This window comes from Ranitomeya variabilis, chromosome 1, assembly GCF_051348905.1.
Source record: "Ranitomeya variabilis isolate aRanVar5 chromosome 1, aRanVar5.hap1, whole genome shotgun sequence".
NCBI lineage: Eukaryota > Metazoa > Chordata > Amphibia > Anura > Dendrobatidae > Ranitomeya > Ranitomeya variabilis.
In genome coordinates this window covers 575,450,921-575,467,872 of record NC_135232.1, presented here as the reverse complement: position 1 = coordinate 575,467,872, position 16,952 = coordinate 575,450,921, and positions in this window count along the sequence as shown.

The following is a 16,952-nucleotide window of genomic DNA, read 5'->3' as shown; positions in this document are numbered from 1 at the left end:
AATTTGTCATATCTATTCACCTGGTCGGAGCGCTGTTCATCGTTTCTTGATTGCTGATGACAGCGTCATCAGTGCTAACCATCTTAGTAGCCATTTCAAAACAGTGCAGAGGTCCCTAATCTGTGCACACTCTGTAAACGTAATATGCGCCACCTCCTTTCTGCATTAGCCCAGGCTATGTGACATAACATACTGCATCAGGGCTCGTTGCTGCTGCCACAGTCACTGCAACATGTGCAGAATGGAATTCCACTGTGTCAGCACATCGCATATCAACCTATTAACCCTAGAACGCATACCCATAGAAATCTACACATTCACGCACCTGGGGCCTTTTAGGCCTGTTTACAATTATCATGGAATAACTCAAATAAAAATACTTTTCAAAGTTTATTGCAAAGTAAGGATGCATTCCCACTAGCGCAGGGGTCCGCCAGGACGGGATTCCGTAATGGATCTGACCTCCCGGTGACCCCAGCTAAGGCTGGCGGACGCATACCTGGGGCCTCGCAGGCCTGCCAGGTTACTTGTTTTCTATTTTCTGTAAAATTACATTAGTTAGAATTTTGAAACTCTAGGTATTCCTCAGGTATATAGTTGTTAGTAATTTCCAGTTGTTCATATATTTTTATGTTATAGGCATTCCGGTATAACAACCTTTTTTTGGGACTACCCCATATTCACGCACCTGGGGCCTTTTAGGCCTGTGTGCAAATAACACGGAATAACTCAAATAAAAATACTTTTCAAAATGTATTTTACAATTGCAAGGTAAGGATGCATTCCAACTAGCGCTGGAGTCCGCCAGGAGGGGATCCGTAATGGATCTGACCTCCTGGTGACCCCAGCTAAGGCTGGCGGAATCCCACCATTCCGGCAGCCTTAGCTGGAGTTACCAGGAGGTCAGATCCATTATGGATCCCCTTCTGGCGAACCCCAGCGCTACTGGGAACACAGCCTAAGATGTGTATATTTCAAAACATAATTATGTGCATAAAACAACAAAAAAGTAAGTAAACGGGCACGCCAAATATAGGCATTCTATATGCAATTTTTTGATGAAAACATTTTTTGGTTGTAGCAAACTAGGTGCAGGAATATTTATTTGTAACTTTACATATTCCCCCAACAATTCTCACATATTATTTTTTCGGCTGAATGTTCCTTGCATACATTTTGTCCACAAGTAGAACAGAAACGCTCCGATTTTCTTTCCTTCTTTGCTGGACAAATATAGCAGCGCTTTCTTTTTTTTTCTCTTTGCTCTGGATGTTCCAGAAAGCGTATTCCACATCGGATTATTGCCTCTGTAATTTGCCTTGATAAGCATATCATGCTGTTTCTCTCCATCATAGCAGGCATCAAAAGTTCATAACAAAGTTCTGTCAAAAATAGATGTCTTTTGTCTTTCCTTTTGGCATGGAATTCTGGATTAGTTTGACAATAAACAATGTAGCTTTTGAGGGCTGACACATCAAGGATATTGGAAAAAAGGGCAACAGGCCAACGTTTAGTCTGCCTTTTGCACGAATACTCTCCAATCATTTTGTCCATCTTGTCGACACCTCCTTTTGTCTTATTATAATGCAGTATGATTTCAGGTTTTTTTTTTTCCTGTCATTGGTGTCAATACTTCCATCATGATGCATTGTACTCAGTAATATCACGGATTTTTCTTTCTTGGCTTTATAAGACACCATTGTTGCTTGATTGCAGAAACCGAATACACTCTCGTTCAGTGTGCATTGTGCTTCATGATTGGAGGAATTTCGCGGCGGTTTGGCCTCATAGTACCAACAAGTGTAAGTTGCTTTTGAAGTAAAAAGTTGGCCATTTCAAAATTGGTAAAGTAATTATCCATTGTAATATTTTTATTCTTTTTTTTCTTATTCTTATTCTTTTCTTTTTTTCTTACATACTCAGAAGGGAGGTAAGAACATTTCTAAAACAATCCACAACGAGGAGATTGGAACAAAACAAAATCCTCTAAACTGCATGCTCGCAAACGCCAGAAGCCTGACAAACAAGATGGAAGAACTAGAAGCAGAAATATCTACAGGTAACTTTGACATAGTGGGAATAACCGAGACATGGTTAGATGAAAGCTATGACTGGGCAGTTAACTTACAGGGTTACAGTCTGTTTAGAAAGGATCATAAAAATAGGAGAGAAGGAGGGGTTTGTCTCTATGTAAAGTCTTGTCTAAAGTCCACTTTAAGGGAGGATATTAGCGAAGGGAATGAGGATGTCGAGTCCATATGGGTCGAAATTCATGGAGGGAAAAATGGTAACAAAATTCTTATTGGGGTCTGTTACAAACCCCCAAATATAACATAAATAATGGAAAGTCTACTTCTAAAGCAGATAGATGAAGCTGCAACCCATAATGAAGTCCTGGTTATGGGGGACTTTAACTACCCGGATATTAACTGGGAAACAGAAACCTGTGAAACCCATAAAGGCAACAGGTTTCTGCTAATAACCAAGAAAAATTATCTTTCACAATTGGTGCAGAATCCAGAATTGGAGCAGCACTTTTAGACCTAATACTATCTAATAGACCTGACAGAAAAACAAATCTGCAGGTGGTCGGGCATCTAGGAAAAGCGACCACAATATTGTACAGTTTCACCTGTCTTTCACTAGGGGGACTTGTCAGCGAGTCACAAAAACACTGAACTTTAGGAAGGCAAAGTTTGACCAGCTTAGAGATGCCCTTAATCTGGTAGACTGGGACAATATCCTCAGAAATAAGAATACAGATAATAAATGGAAATGTTTAAGAACATCCTAAATAGGCACTGTAAGCGGTTTATACCTTGTGGGAATAAAAGGACTAGAAATAGGAAAAACCCAATGTGGCTAAACAAAGAAGTAAGACAGGCAATTAAGGGTACTGTCACACAGTACCATTTTAATCGCTACAATGGCACGATCTGTGACATCGCAGCGATCGTATGATTATCGCTCCAGCATCGTAGACTGCGGTCACACGTTGCAATCACGGCGCTGGAGCGATGCCGAAGTCCGCGGGTAACCAGGGTAAACATCGGGTTACTAAGCGCAGGGCCGCGCTTAATAACCCGATGTTTACCCTGGTTACCAGCGTAAACGTAAAAAAAACAAACAGTACATACTTACATTCCGGTGTCTGTCCCCCGGCGTTCTGCTTCTCTCCACTGTGTAAGCGCCATAGCCGGAAAGCAGAGCGGTGACGTCAGACGTCACTGCTGTGCTCGCTTTCCGGCTGGCCGGCGCTCACACTGCAGAGAAGCTGAGACGCCGGAGGACAGACACCGGAATGTAAGTATGTACTGTTTTTTTTTTTTACGTTTACGCTGGTAACCAGGGTAAACATCGGGTTACTAAGCGCGGCCCTGCGCTTAGTTACCCGATGTTTACCCTGGTTACCAGCGAACACATCGCTGGATCGCTGTCACACACAACGATCCAGCGATGTCAGCGGGTGATCAAGCGACAAAAGAATGTTCCAAACGATCTGCTACGACGTACGATTCTCAGCAGGGTCCCTGATCGCTGCTGCGTGTCAGACACTGCGATATCGTAACGATATCGCTAGAACGTCACGAATCGTACCATCGTAGCGATCAAAATGGTACTGTGTGACAGTACCCTAACAGTAAAAAGAAAGCATTTGCACTACTAAAGCAGGATGGCACCATTGAAGCTCTAAAAAACTATAGGGAGAAAAATACTTTATCTAAAAAACTAATTAAAGCTGCCAAAAAGGAAACAGAGAAGCACATTGCTAAGGAGAGTAAAACTAATCCCAAACTGTTCTTCAACTATATCAACAGTAAAAGAATAAAAACTGAAAATGTAGGCCCCTTAAAAAATAGTGAGGAAAGAATGGTTGAAGATGACGAGGCAAAGGCTAACATATTAAACACCTTCTTCTCCACGGTATTCACGGTGGAAAATGAAATGCTAGGTGAAATCCCAAGAAACAATGAAAACCCTATATTAAGGGTCACCAATCTAACCCAAGAAGAGGTGCAAAACCGGCTAAATAAGATTAAAATAGATAAATGTCCGGGTCCGGATGGCATACACCCACAAGTACTAAGAGAACTAAGTAATGTAATAGATAAACCATTATTTCTTATTTTTAGGGACTCTATAGCGACGGGGTCTGTTTCTCAGGACTGGCGCATAGCAAATGTGGTGCCAAAATTCAAAAAGGGCTCTAAAAGTGAACCTGGAAATTATAGGCCAGCAAGTCTATCCTCTACTGTTGGTAAAATATTTGAAGGGTTTCTGAAGGATGTTATTCTGGATTATCTCAATGAGAATAACTGTTTAACTCCATATCAGCATGGGTTTATGAGAAATCGCTCCTGTCAAACCAATCTAATCAGTTTTTATGAAGAGGTAAGCTATAGGCTGGACCACGGTGAGTCATTGGATGTGGTATATCTCGATTTTTCCAAAGCGTTTGATACCGTGCCGCACAAGAGGTTGGCTTAGTGATAGAAAGCAGAGAGTGGTAATAAATGGTATAGTCTCTAACTGGGTCGCTGTGACCAGTGGGGTACCGCAGGGGTCGGTATTGGGACCTGTTCTCTTCAACATATTCATTAATGATCTGGTAGAAGGTTTACACAGTAAAATATTGATATCTGCAGATGATACAAAACTATGTAAAGCAGTTAATACAAGAGAAGATACTATTCTGCTACAGATGGATCTGGATAAGTTGGAAACTTGGGCTGAAAGGTGGCAGATGAGGTTTAACAATGATAAATGTAGGGTTATACACATGGGAAGAAGGAATCAATATCACCATTACACACTGAACGGGAAACCACTGGGTAAATATGGCAGGGAGAAGGACTTGGGGATCCTAGTTAATGATAAACGTACCTGGAGCAGCCAGTGCCAGGCAGCAGATGCCAAGGCAAACAGGATCATGGGGAGCATTAAAAGAGGTCTGGATACACATGATGAGAGCATTATACTGCCTCTGTACAAATCCCTAGTTAGACCGCACATGGAGTACTGTGTCCAGTTTTGGGCACCTGTGCTCAGGAAGGACATAATGGAACTAGAGAGAGTACAAAGGAGGGCAACAAAATTAATAAAGGGGATGGGAGAACTACAATACCCAGATAGATTAGTGAAATTAGGATTATTTAGTCTAGAAAAAAGACGACTGAGGGGTGATCTAATAACCATGTATAAGTATATAAGGGGACAATACAAATATCTCACTGAGGATCTGTTTATACCAAGGAAGGTGACGGGCACAAGGGGGCATTCTTTGCGTCTGGAGGAGAGAAGGTTTTTCCACCAACATAGAAGAGGATTCTTTACTGTTAGGGCAGTGAGAATCTGGAATTGCTTGCCTGAGGAGGTGGTGATGGCGAACTCAGTTGAGGGGTTCAAGAGAGGCCTGGATGCCTTCCTGGAGCAGAACAATATTGTATCATACAATTATTAGGTTCTGTAGAAGGACGTAGATCTGGGGATTTATTATGATGGAATATAGGCTGAACTGGATGGACAAATGTCTTTTTTCGGCCTTACTAACTATGTTACTATGTTACTATGTTATTTTTATTATTTTTATGTTGTCATGCAGAATCCACACTCTTCCTAGCAATAGCAGAGTCATAAAAGTTCTTCCCCAGCAACAATACAGACAAAAAGACTGAGTATCACATGTAAACCTAGTACAGGCCTAAAAGGCCCCAGGTGAGTGAATATGGGGTAGTCCCAAAAAAAGGTTGTTATACCGAAATGTCTGTAACATAAAAATACATGAATAGCTGGAAATTACTAACAACTATATACCTGAGGATTACCTAGATTTTCAAAATTCTAACTAAAGTACTTTTACAGAAAATAGAAAACAAGTAACCTGGCAGGCCTGCGAGGCCCCAGGTATGCGTTCTAGGGTTAATTGGCATGGACAAAGACCTCTTTATTGAAGCAAGTCGAGTAGAGGGGAATGAATGTCGGAAATGAGCGCACAGCTCATGTGCTTTCTGGATCTGTTCACCCAGGCGATGATACTGGTTGAGAAAATGCTGCACCACCAGGTTGAGGACGTGAGCCATGGAAGGCACGTGTGTTAGCTTGCCTCGCCATAGGGCCGCCACAATGTTTGCACTGCTATCAGATATGGTGTTTCCTGGATGCAGGTTCAGCAGAGACAGCCATTGATCAAATTCAGCCTGGAGAGCTGTCCACAACTCTTCGGCTGTATGACTGCAATCTCCAAGGCATATCAATTTTAAGACTACCTGATTGCGTTGAGTCCTTGCTGCGCTGTATGGAGGTGGTTTGGGGCTCGCTATTCACTGTTGGAATGCATGTCTCATACAGGCAGAGGTTGAAGAGGCAGGTGGAGGAGGGAGAAACCAAGGAAGTGTTAAATGTAGAGGTTTGGACTGCAAGCCTTGGGGATTCCAAGACTTGTGGAGCAGCACCTTTCCTCATAGCCACCAGAGTCACCCAGTGCCCAGTCAGTGAGATGTAACGCCCTTGGCCATGTGTGATGGAAATATATATATCATATAGATCTCACTTGCATGTATACTCCTTTAAATCATATATACTTACATAAAGACAAATATATATATATATATATATATATATATATATATATATATATATATATATATATATATATATATATATATATATATATATACTCAGCTAGTTTATAATCAATTGCTCAATTTAACCACATGAGCTAAGCCAGACAGATTGTATGGGGTTTTTTCAGGCAAAAACAGGAACTTGGGCCAGATGTCCTGAAGTAATGTCTAGAATATCGCTAAGTCTTGCTGAAATAGCAGGATAAGGGTGACAACTACGTCCAAGAGTGCTAAATCAGCTTGTTGCCAGGTAGACTCTAGTCAGAATATGTTATGTACTCAGTTAAATACATTATGTACTCAGTCAGCCAATGAAATAATAGCTAGACAATATGGTAATTAACTAACTACCCCTAACAACCCCTAACCACTCCTTTCTATGTGCAATTATAAAACTATGTATGTACAATAAAGTATCAGTATTGATGGAATGCTTTTTTGACACAATGGTGTGCAGTCTCATTCCTTGAGTGCTCAAAATACTCAGTCTTATTGGGAACGGCCACAGCACACACAGGGATAGATTTATCCAATCCAAATTTCCATAACAAATGGCACCCAACGTGGGGCGTGGACGAAACACACGCGACCATGCTGACCGGAGAGACGGAGGTGTTGGCCACGGCCTTGGTTCATGGGACGGAGACTGCGCAGCCCCAAAAGTAAGGTAAGAAAATGTTATCATCTTACCTGAAAGTTCCCTGTGCCCAGTCCGTGTCTATACCTCTTGCCGGTCAGGTGTGGTCACCACTGCATTCCCAGGTAGTGTAAAAAGTCCAAAGCCTGTATCCAACAAACCCTGGGATATAAGTCAAGATGTCTGCTGTGTGCCGTGTATGTGTTCTGTGTTTGTGTAAGATCCGAGAGAGGAAAGAAACAGTGACTGTTTTTGCTTGTGGTTGCTGGGTAACAGACGGCAGGAGGTCAAATCTCTGAATAAGCTATCACAGATTCCTGTGCAATAGGAGGAACAGGTAGTTCCGGGGCAGGTGGCTCCAGGTTCCAGGCTTGGATGGTGATAGCTTTGAGGGCTGCCACAGATTCCCGTAGCCGGCGGCCAGTCAGGACGACCGGAGCAGAGGGTGGTAGATTTTCCCGGCATATGCTTGCCCAGTGCGATTAATAGTTGTCTGTTCCCAGAACGACCTGCACATGTCACAGAATAATTAAAGGGGCATCTCTCGGACGTCTATCTGTACCTGTTTCTGTTTGTGTCACGTACTGTTGCTGCTTTAAGAGCATACAATTGTAAAAGAAAGTTTTTTTTCTCTCTCTCCTGAACTTCCTCTTTTCCAAACTGCAAGCAGAGATATATGCATTGTAAATCACACTGTCACATATGTTTTTTTCTGGCTGTTTCTGTAATGCTGGCTATGTGTAGCTATTTGTGAAGAAGTGAAACAAATTGTATCTATCATTTTTGATGCGACATACGTGTTTTCAGATATGTGATTTTAGTGACATTGGATACAATAGCATAATAAAAGGGGAAGTGCGTGTCTCTGACTGCGTTGAGAGCAGAGAGAAAATATATATATATATAGTTTTTTTTTTACTTTTTTGAAGGTCTTTATTCTGTTCTTTTATATTTTTTTTAAGTTTTTTAAATTTTCCAAACTTATCCTTTCTGTCTCTTTACCTTTTTTAAAAAAAAGTTTTTTCTTTTGTATCAAAATTTTGAGTTTTTGGTTGTGAACTAAGTTTTTGACGGTTTTATTGTTTTGTTTTTTTTGGAGTTTTTATATACTAATTTTTAGAAGTTTTTGCTGTTTTTTTTTCCTTTTTTTTTTTGCCATGGGGTATAAGATGGCCCAGCAACAGGAGGGTCTTTTACTTCCTGGAGAGCAAACAGCCCCCCAGATAGTGGCAGAACATGAAGGTGTTAAGTATGTGAAGAATTTTGTAAAGTATAAAGTATGTGAAATTCATAAGAATGGCAGACTTCAAGCTGCGAAATGGCATGATGTAGAAAGGAAAATAAGGGAAGTTAGCTGATGTTAAATTGCTGAATACTAATACATGGTATGAAGTAGCAGCACAACTTACATTGTTTAGGTGGTACAGAAAGATATGTGAGCAAACCAGGAAGTGATTTTTTGTGTGTATAAGACGGGAGATATTGGATCTGCGCAGTCTGCTCTCAGCAAAGTCCATGGTATAGGGAGTTTTTGCACAGTATGTGGCGCGCCCCGTCCCTGTCTATAGGGAGAAGGCATCGTTCTTCCAACCATGTCCTCTGCATGGACTGCAGAGGGGGGAGGAATTCACTTCTCTATGCTCTTTTTTCTCTGCCACTCTTTCTCTCCTTCTTTTCTCTCACTCTCCTTTCCTCTCCTCTTTCTCCACACTTTCCTTCTCTTTCTCTCTCTCCCTCTCTCTCTCACCTCTACACCTCTCTACTCCTCCTTCTCTCTCCTCCACACCTCTTTCCTCCTTTTTCACTCACCCTCTCTCCTCCTTCTCCACTCCCCACCACACCTATCTTCTCCCCGTTTCTTCTCCACTCCCTGCAATCTACTCCTCCTGCTTCTTCTACTTCTCTCTCTCCACTTCCTTCTGCAAACCCTGATTCTCCTCCTTTCTCTTCACCACACCTTTCTATCTCTCTCTATCTCCTCCTTCTTCTTCTCCACACCTCCTCCTTTTCCCTCTCCTCCTTCTGTTCCTTTTTCTCACTCCTCAACCCCTCCTCCTTCTTGTTCCTTTTCTCCTTCTTCTGCTGGGCCAACGCCCAATTCAAACAATATGGTGCTTATAGCACAAGGCACCCCTTCTATGTCCCTGGCACAATCCAGCCATTGCCAGTTGTGATATTGGGGAAAGAAGGTGAAAATAGTCTTACACGAAATGCAGTAGGCAACCCCCAGACACATCAGGTAGCAGACAGCTCAGCCCTGGGTGCAGAGGGGGGAGTACTGACATCACCATTTATGGATAATGTACAATTTCAGCACTGGTCAGAGCTGCCTACATTCACACCAACATAGAACTGTAAGCCTAATCCATCACAGCTTCAGCAAGGGGGGAGACATCCTCACATAAAAAAGGCAACTTCTAAGTCCAAAATCAGCCAGTGTATGACCCCAGTACATGCTATCACAACTATTCCTCTGATGAAGATGAAGAGAGAACATCATACATGCAGCCCAGTACTAGGAAAAGAAACCCACAGGCATCAAGAATGCAGGGGCAGATACAGGCACCACCATTGCACTATGTGCACTGCATTTCAAGTCAGGTGACAATCTTCCAGACCCAGGGATGCATCCCATGCCATTTTACCGAAGAATGTAGCAGAACCATCGAACATATGCAGCCACCTGGAATGATCTCTGGGCCATAAATGGAAGTATAAGCAGGTGATGCACTCTTGGCCAATCATGAAGGAACAATTCAAACTTCTAGCAGAATTAGATGTACACGCTTGGGAGTCAGGGCCACAGCTAAGTGAACAGCTCAGAGAGTGGGCCAAAGGCAGATTGGCAGGACAAGCCATCAGCTTACATGACATGAGCCAAGACAAAACAGAGTCTGTAAAGAAGTTTCATGGCAGAGTAATGCAAGTATTCCAAGACTTGGGCTTCACCATTCATGACCAGATACACAGGCAAATGTTGGCACAGGCCTTTGTGCATGGACTGAGACAGCCAATCAGGAAACCACTGATAGTGGCTAGGCCTGAGAACAGGTCAATAGCAGTGGACTGACCAGTAAAATGGTTTATGTGTGCCTAGGAGACTGTTTATTGCCGATTGTCACCAAAACTGCCACCATTATAGCACCACAAAGAGCGCGAAGAAGGAAACGGGTGCCGTGCTGCTGAGAACGCCAGAAGGGGAGCCAGAGGTGAAGACGCTGCAAAGTGCTGAGCGACACACCGGAAGAACCGCTGCAGACTCCAGAGAGGAGACATCGACCTCAATAAGGTTAGCAAAGGGGAGAAGCTATGTCAGACTAGGGGTAAGAAGTGATGGCAGATGCAGCCGCAGCCCCTGTAATGCCCCAAGACTTTGGGTTGGATGCAGCCGCCGGTCTCATGGCACCCCCGGGCCTCGTCACTGACGCACCTGCAGGCCCCATCTTACCACCGCAGCTTCAATCAGCAGGCCGGACCCCGCTGCCGCTACAGTACCCATCATGCCGTTGTCCACAGTAGCCAAAAGGATTGAGTCCCAACCAGGGGTGCAGAAGACAGCCCCCCATGGTGACCACTAACCTGGAAGCGCAACCACCCTACGAAGACAGAAGAAGTGTCAAGTGTTACATCTGTGGCAAGTTTGGCCATTTCCAGAACCAGTGCAAAGCACCCACGCCCCCCGAAGAGACTGGACCCATGCAACCAAAGAGTTGGTCCAGAGAAACAGGTCAAGGAAGAAGTGCAGAAAGCAGTGAAGTACCCCGTCCAAAGGACAGGGGCAAGCAAGCCAGGTCCGCAAGACACTATGCTCCTGACATGTAAAACTTCATCTGCAAGACCAATACCTCAAATTACCCTTAAAGTGGATGGCGTTGTCAGATCTCTTCTTCTGCACACCGGTGCAAGTGTGATGAGACCTGTGGAACTCGCTGATCCCACCTGCCTATCAGAATCCTCTGTGCCTTGCATGGGCATTGATGGTCAAGTCAGACAATCTCAGCTTACAAAGTCACTGAGCGTGTGCACTCAGCCAGGACTCTCTATCCTTTCCCAGTTTGTGGTGTCAAGGACCTTCCACTCAACCTGCTGGGAGCGAATCTACTGCAGAAACTGAAGGCAACCACAGTGTTCCAGGAAGATGGGACAGTGACACTTTCTTCATCCCTGACCCAAGAAGAGTCATGCTGGTGGCCCTACAAGAACATTAAACAACCGATGAGGCCTACCCAAGGAGGTACTGGACGTAGTACCAGAAAGTCTATGGTCTAAGGGACCCAAGGACATGAGAAAACCTCAAGTTGCCCCAGTACAGGTGTCACTCAAGCCATGTACCCTGTACCCTCGCAAGGCCCAGGCCAGTCCTAGAGTCATGCTGCCTCTGACCAACTGAAGGTCTACCTGGAAATAGGAATCATTGTTCCTTGCACATCGCCTTGCAATACCCCGCTTTTCCCGGTCAAGAAAAAGACTGTAAAAGGAGAGCCAGCAAAGTTCAGAATATTACATGACCTGAGAGCTGTAAATGACGCCACGGTGTTTGAAACTGCAATTATGCCAAATCTGCACACATGCTGCTCTCAAATGTGCCTGCCACAGCAAAAGTTTTCACAGTGACCGACCTGGCTGATGTTTTCTTCAGTGTTCCCCTTCACCCGGATGACCAGTACCTGTTTGCCTTAATGCACCTGGGGGACACCACACATGGACAGTGATGCCACAGTGGGCCCAGAACAGCCCTTCACAGTTCACCAAAGCAATGTCCACAGTCCTCACCAACTGAGTCACAGAACATGCAGAAGTAACCCTGCTACAAAACATGGACAATCTACTCCTTTGTGCAATTGATTTTGACACGTGTAAAGCCCATTCCTTGTATCTCCTACTCTACATGGCAGAGCAGCACTGCAAGATCTCAAAGAACAAAGTCCAGTGGTGTCTGAAGCGAGTTATGTTCCAGAGACACTGTATTGCTCACCAGGCGAAACACCTGACAGATGACCGGAAGACCACAGTGGAGAAGATGGTTCCTCCAACAACTCCAAAGGTGCTACAGGCCTTCCTTGGTCTAGTTTCGTATTGCAGAGCCTGGATCCCTGATGCCTGAGTCCTAATGCAGCCTTGGTGTGATTACGTCAGCGTGACCCCGTTCCTCCTGACAGATGAAGCTTTCAGCTCGTTCAAGAAGTTAAAAGGCTCTGTAGTCTCAGCGCCAGCACTAGGCCTACCTGACTACGAGAAGCCATTCCGTCTCTACTTGATGAGAAAAGAAGGCCTTGCTACTGGAGTCCTGACACAGCTTCAGGGGGGAAGCAGAGACTTTTGGACTACTTTTCAGCTCGCCTGGATCCAGTTGTAAGGGGAGCCTCTTCCTCCCGCATGAGAGCAGCAGTTGCAGCACACACCCTTCTGGACAGGACTACTGACAACATTGGAAAAACCATTGGAAATCCTGGCTCCGCATGACATCTCAGCAATCCTCAACCAAACCCAGCCAAAACATCTCTCCACTGCCAGGCATCTTCGTCTCCAGTGCTCTCTACTCCTGCCCAACAATGTCACCAACTGCAGATACACAGTCCTCAATCCGTCCACTCTACTCCCACTCCCAAGGGGGATACAGATATGGATCCTCAGATAAAAATTCTGATCAAAATCTGCATGATACCTTCCGGACAGGAAAGAGCAGGACTACCCAAGGTGGCAGAAGAGCCACTGACCAACCCAGAGTTGATCCTCTATGTGGATGACTCCAGATTTGCAGATGATGAAGGAAGATTCCACACGGGATGTGCAGTGACCAGCAATCAAGAGATCCTGTGGTCCAGAAGTCTGCTGCCTAGTCTGTCAGCCCAGGAAGCAGAACTGATAGCGCTAACGAAGCCCTACCAGATGGCAGAAGACAAGACTGCGAAAATGTATACCGATTCGAGGTACTCACATGGCATAGCACGACTTTGGACCCATCTGGGCTGCAAGGGACTTCAAAACAGCAAGCAGAACAACCGTGAAGAATTATGGAGCCATTAAGGACCTGCTGAACGCACTTCAACTTCCAAAAGTGGTGGCAGTACTAAAAGTCAAAGCGCATGGAAAACTAAACACAGTAGAGGTATGAGGCAACAACATGTCGGATATGGCAGCCAAAGAAGCAGTCATAGGAAGACAATATGGAGAAGTGGGAGAGGTCGTAGAGCCGGACGGCTACTACATGATGACTGAAGACAAGAAACCTGACCAAATGACGTCCTGTGATCAGTTTAAAAAGCTGCAGGAGCAAGCCCCAAAATGACAAGAAGGAATGCTGGATGCGGAAGAGAGCAACACATGAAGAAGGAAGGGTATACGCAATATGACTACAAACCCTGTTTACCCCAAAGCATCTACCCTATGGTGGTTCAGTGGGCACATGGGCCCACACACAGATTAAAGACACAGATGAATGATCTGATTGGTGCTTACTGGTTCGCTTCAGGGATCCCCACCCTAACAGCCAAGTTCACTAGCAGCTGTCTGACCTGCGGCAAATGCAACCCTGGAAGAATGGAGAAAGTTCCCACCCATCATCTTGCCAGACCACTGTACCCCTTCCAGAGGATCCAGATAGACCACATCCAGATGCCGCCAAGTGGAGGTTTCGAATATGCCCTTGTGGTCGTGGATGTGTTCTCAGGATGGCCAGAAGCTTTCCCAGTGAGGAACCAGTCAGCAAAGACTACTGCAAAGAAGCTACTCTCAGAGAGGAGATATGCAGCTATGGGGTCTCAGAAGTGATAGAGAGTGACCAGGGACCCGCATTCACAGCAAATCTCACACGGAAGATCTGGTCAGCAGTAGGGTCAGACTTAGGCCTACACACTCCCAATCACACTACTCAGTGTTAGGCACACTCCCAGAGGCCCAGAAAAGCTGTCACCATATGAAATTTTGTTTTGTTTGGGTCTAGTCCCAGGATAGGAGTATCCTTTCCCTCAGGAGCTGATTATGCAATATGATACTTTGTCTGCTTATGTAATTGAACTCACCGAGAAACTTGCCTTCATCCATTCTCGAGTTTTTTTCTTTATTGCCAGATCCAGATACAGTGTCCGATACGCACTCCTTGAAGCCAGGAGACTGGGTGATGGTGAAAAAAGTTTGTAAGGAGAACACCACTCGATCCCAGATTTGATGGTCCTGTTCAAGTGCTGCTGACGACACCAACCTCTGTGAAACTGGAGGGAAGACCCACTTGGATCCACTCATCGCATAGCAAGAAAGCTCCCCTACCAGAAGATGACACCTGTTGTGAATTTGGTTTCTGGGCTCCCCCGGTGGTCACTTGTGGTACTGAACTTGTGTGCTTCATCGCCTCTGTTCACCTGTTTCCATCAGGATGTGGGAGTTGTCTATTTAGCCTTGCTCCTCAGTCATTTCTATGCCGGCCAACAATGTTACCAGAAGCCTTTCTGTTGCATGTTCCTGCTCCTAGACTACTATCAGCTAAGTTGGACTTGTAGTCCTAAGTTTGTTTTGCATTTTTGTTCCAGTTCTCTGTGTTTGAATATTTCTGAGGCTGGAAGCTCTTGAGCTGAAATTGCCACTCTGGTGTCATGAGTTGATATTAGAGTCTTAAAGTAATTTCAGGATGGTGTTTTGAAAGGGTTTTCAGCTGACTGTGTAGTTCCCTTTTCTGTCTTCCTACTATCTAGTAAGCGGACCTCAATTTGCTAAACCTATCTTCATACTTCGTATGTCAATTTCCTCTAAAATCACCGACATTATATGTGGGGGCTACTGTCTGCCTTTTGGGGAAAATTTCTCTAGAGGTAAGCCAGGTCTGTATTTTCCTCTGCTAGGGTCAGTCAGTTCTCCGGCTGGCGCTGGGCGTCTAGGGATAAAACGTAGGCACGCTACCCGGCCACTGTTAGTTGTGCGGTAGGTTTAGCTCACAGTCAGCTCGAGTTCCCATCTTCCAAGAGCTAGTCCTTTTGTATGCTTTACTACGGTCTCTTGCCATTGAGAACCATGACAGACACCCAAGCCAGAATGATGTTGTGGATGCCCTGCCTGACCGAATAGATGACCTACCTGATAAAGAATACCCACCGCACACTACTCATGCTATTGACTAAGAGACTGATTGCAACAAACCCCCGTTAGGGACAGATCTCCTGACCGCCCATTTGCGAAAAGGCTGTACGGAGTGGGGCGCAGGCATTAGGCTTGTGTCAGTTCACCGGCAGCACAAAAGAGTTGCAGTGCTCTGGGACAGGAGGCTAGAATTAGGGCAAGTGATATCTAAGGGGGCTTGAAGTTGTGATGGAAATATATATATCATATAGATCTCACTTGCATGTATACTCCTTTAAATCACATATACTTACATAAAGACAAATATATATATATATATATTTCTATATACTCAGCTAGTTTATAATCAATTGCTCAATTTAACCACATGAGCTAAGCCAGACAGATTGTATGGGGTTTTTCCAGGCGAAAACAGGAACTTGGGCCAGATGTCCTGAAGTAATGTCTAGAATATCGCTAAGTCTTGCTGAAATAGCAGGATAAAGGTGACAACTACGTCCAAGAGTGCTAAATCAGCTTGTTGCCAGGTAGACTCTAGTCAGAATATATTATGTACTCAGTTAAATACATTATGTACTCAGTCAGCCAATGAAATAATAGCTAGACAATATGGTAATTAACTAACCACCCCTAACAACCCCTAACCACTCCTTTCTATGTGCAATTATAAAACTATGTATGTAGAATAAAGTATTAGTATTGATGGAATGCTTTTCTGACACAATGGTGTGCAGTCTCATTCCTTGAGCGCTCAAAATACTCAGTCTTGTTGGTAACGGCCACAGCACACACAGGGATAGATTTATCCAATCCAAATTTCCATATCACATGCCTACTCGTCCAAGTGTCTGTGGTGAAATGCACCTTGGCAGACACAGATTTTATCAAGGAATGGTTGATGGTGTCTGCTACATGCTGGTGTACTGCAACATAACCTCCTCGTCTTCCTCCTCGGATTAACTAATCAGCTGTGTGCCTATATGTTCACGCCAACTGGGATATAACACATCATCATCATCCTCAGTGTTGTCACATTCCTGGCCATTGGAGTCGCTCTCCTCCTCTTCTTGCCCTGACAGCACAGAACAGTCTGCGTGAGCCTCTGATACCTGAGTCTCATCAGGATCACCTCCCCCGGGGATTAATATCCGATGACGAGGGTCAGGATGCTGTTGGGACCGTACTTCTTCCTGCACCGGATACAAGCTAAAAAATGTCAGGCATCGGTGGAGATATCCTCATCTTGACTCTGCAAAGCTTTTGAGTACACTTCTGATGATCATGGCATAGAATGTGTGAACAGCTCTTCATAATCACCCATCTGTGGTTCCATGCAGTCAGATGAATGTTTGGATAGTTAGGATGAGGGGGGAGGCAAAGGAAATTTGGGTGTACTGGGTGTGATGTTGAGGTGGAAAAGAGAAGAGGCCATGTGAAGCTGCACTTGCCATCCACTCGAGTACATGATCTTTCTGGGCATCATTGACAAGGCATACTGCTGTGCAGCTGCCAAAGAAAGGTAGTGGTGTAGCCTGTCCAGTAACATAAGTTGTCAGTTGTCTATGTATAGAATGTGACGTTGCTTCACTACTGCTTTCACCAAATTTACCACCTACCCCTCT